General features: G+C 47.4%; 1 pseudogene; it reads left to right on the forward strand.

The window, feature by feature from the left end:
* Positions 1-1,310: 1,310 nt before the first annotated feature.
* Positions 1,311-2,026, forward strand: LOC134480940 (Y-linked testis-specific protein 1-like; annotated as a pseudogene).
* The last annotated feature ends 588 nt before the right edge of the window (positions 2,027-2,614 follow it).

Here is a 2,614-nt window from a genome sequence, read left to right on the forward strand (position 1 = left end):
AAGCCAGTTCAGCTCCTGAACCCCACAATTGCTCAACAGCCTTTAGGTGCCTGACCGGTTTCCGAAGACAGAATCTGGACGACTAGGACATTTTCTCTCGGTAAATACATTTATGAAGATAACTGGGACCCTTGTAGCCCAGAAAGCTAAAACTTCTCCCTGGTACAGCGAGTAACCGTATGTTCTGATGTCTTCCACTTTTGAGAGCTCGGAGGACGGTCTAGGCTAGTCAGTCTAAGAGTTTATTATCCTTTGATAACAATATGTAATTCATAATCCTACTAAAATGCTCCTCTCTGTGCCTGTGCATTTTAGGAGAAAATATTTCTTAGTTTTTTGTTTGGTTTGGTTTTGTTTTGTTTTTTTTTTCGGAGCTGAGGACCGAACCCAGGGCCTTCTGCTTGCTAGACAACTGCTCTACCACTGAGCTAAATCCCAACCCCAGGAGATATTATTTCTAAATGGCTGTTGTTGCCTACACAAAAGACTCTTGTTGCGGTCGAAGATGCAACAGCTTCGCGGAATAAACCTGGGTCTGGGTCAGGATGCACCGTACAGAAAGCCAGTGGACTGGTGTCCTGTGTCTCTGGGCAGACAAATGTGGATGTTGCCACATAGTTCATAGTTAGAGGGTAGAAGAGGGGTGTGGCCACCCTTCTGGCTCCTTTGCTATCCTTTCTCTGTTCTGCTTTCTTAAAGTGGGGACAGGGATACTTAATCCCACACTGACCTAGCCATTCAAGGAGAGGTTCCTCAGCAGAGGCAAAGTGCCTGGGGCTGAAGAAATGTGTCTGAATATGTCATTCTGAGCTGTAGAGAACCAGTTGTTCATTTCCCTTTGAACTTTAGATTTTGATTTTTGAGACAGGGTTTTACTGTGCGTAGCTTTGGCTACCCTGGAACTAACTCTGTAGACCAGGCTGGCCTTGATCTCACAGAGGTCTGCCTCCCTCTGCCTCTTGAGTGCTGGAATTAAAGGTGTGCTCCACCATTGCCCAGCCCTCCTATGAACTTCTGATTTTGACAGAATTAGATTCAGATGCTCAAACCTGTTTACCATCCCCTTCCTCACCTGCTCCAAAGTTCTCTTAGACAAGAGTCTTGGTCCAGCGCCCTCCCCACCCCACCCCCATTGTTCTTGCAGGCACTCACATGACAGAGGCACCAGCATTGTGTCTGGTTTAAGCAGGTGAGCTCTTCAAACCCAGGCCACGGGCAAGTATGAAGCCTGAACACAGAACGATAGCCACAAGACAGTGGAACAGGATACCGTGGCCTACCACACTAGGTCTACAGCCAAGAAGAAGAGGATGTCTCTGAGGAGGATGAGCACACCATCCAACCAGAAGCGGAGGAGGAGGAGGCCTTCTCCCCAGGCCCTGGGGAACATTGTGGGCTGCAGAATTTCTCACGGATGGAAGGAAGGTGATGAGCCCATCACCCAATGGACGGCCATCGTTCTAGATCAACTGCCAACAAATCCCTCTCTCTATCTGGTCAAGTATGACGGAATTGACTGTGTCTACGGACTGGAACTTCACAGCGATGAGAGGATTTTAAAGCTTAAGGTCTTGCCTCACAAAGTAGTGCCTCACAAAGTCTTTCCTCACGTGAAAGATGCCCATCTCGCAAGAGCCGTGGTTGGCCGAGCTGTGGAGCATAAATTTGAGGGCAAACATGGCTATAAGTACAACTGGAGGGGGGTGGTCCTAGCCCAGGTGCCGATCATGAAAGACTGGTTTTACATCACATACGAGAAAGATCCAGCCCTTTACATTCACCAGCTCCTGGATGATTACACAGAAGGTAACCTCCGTATCATTCCAGAGATTCCTCCAGCAGAGGTGAAGTCAGACGTTGACAGCAACATCTTAACAGGTCAATGTGTGCAGTTCACCAGAGGCAACGGGTCCAAAAAGATCGGCAAAGTCATTTACCAAGTTCCAGGCAAGCCTTCCGTGTACTTATCAAGTTTGATGGCAACGTTCACATCTACGTTTATACTCTGGTGGAAAAGATCTGTTAAGGTGAAATTCACAAAGTAGGGGGACATAGATGGGGAATTTATAGGATTGGGGGGAAAATGTTTTTTATGTGTTTTAGATAAACAAGGGCCTTTGACAACCCCAGTATCCTTTCCAGTGGAATTTGTTTTTGCTCTAAAATTAAAATGTGCGATGTGACGTGTTGTATGTGCACACTTTGGTGGAGGAGACGGGCTGTGGTGCATGGAAAATGGAGAGGAAGCCGGAAAGGTCAAGGCTGTGAACAGTAAGTCTGATGTCACATAGACTAAAGCAAACAGGACTGAGCTGGTCTGGTCTTTAGGGAGAGAAAAGAACTGGAGATGAGGCTTAGAGGAGCAGGGATGGCACGGGGGAAAAAAGATGGATGTTTAGGAAGCAGTGGAGAGGCGCCAGACATAGACAGACTCTCTGAGGTGAAGTTTGAGGGAGAGACAGACTGTTGGGGAAAGAGTGGGAGGGAACAGGGAGGTGGTCTTGGAACTCAAGGGGAAACCCAATAAACTGATCCAAGCAGACTGAGAATCAGAGAAGGTCGGGGATTGTTTGACTAACGAAACCTAATGAAACCTGTTTCTCATCTGTAGATG

Source organism: Rattus norvegicus, chromosome 11 (assembly GCF_021556685.1).
Source record: "Rattus norvegicus strain SHRSP/BbbUtx chromosome 11, alternate assembly SHRSP_T2T, whole genome shotgun sequence".
NCBI classification, from domain to species: Eukaryota; Metazoa; Chordata; class Mammalia; order Rodentia; family Muridae; genus Rattus; species Rattus norvegicus.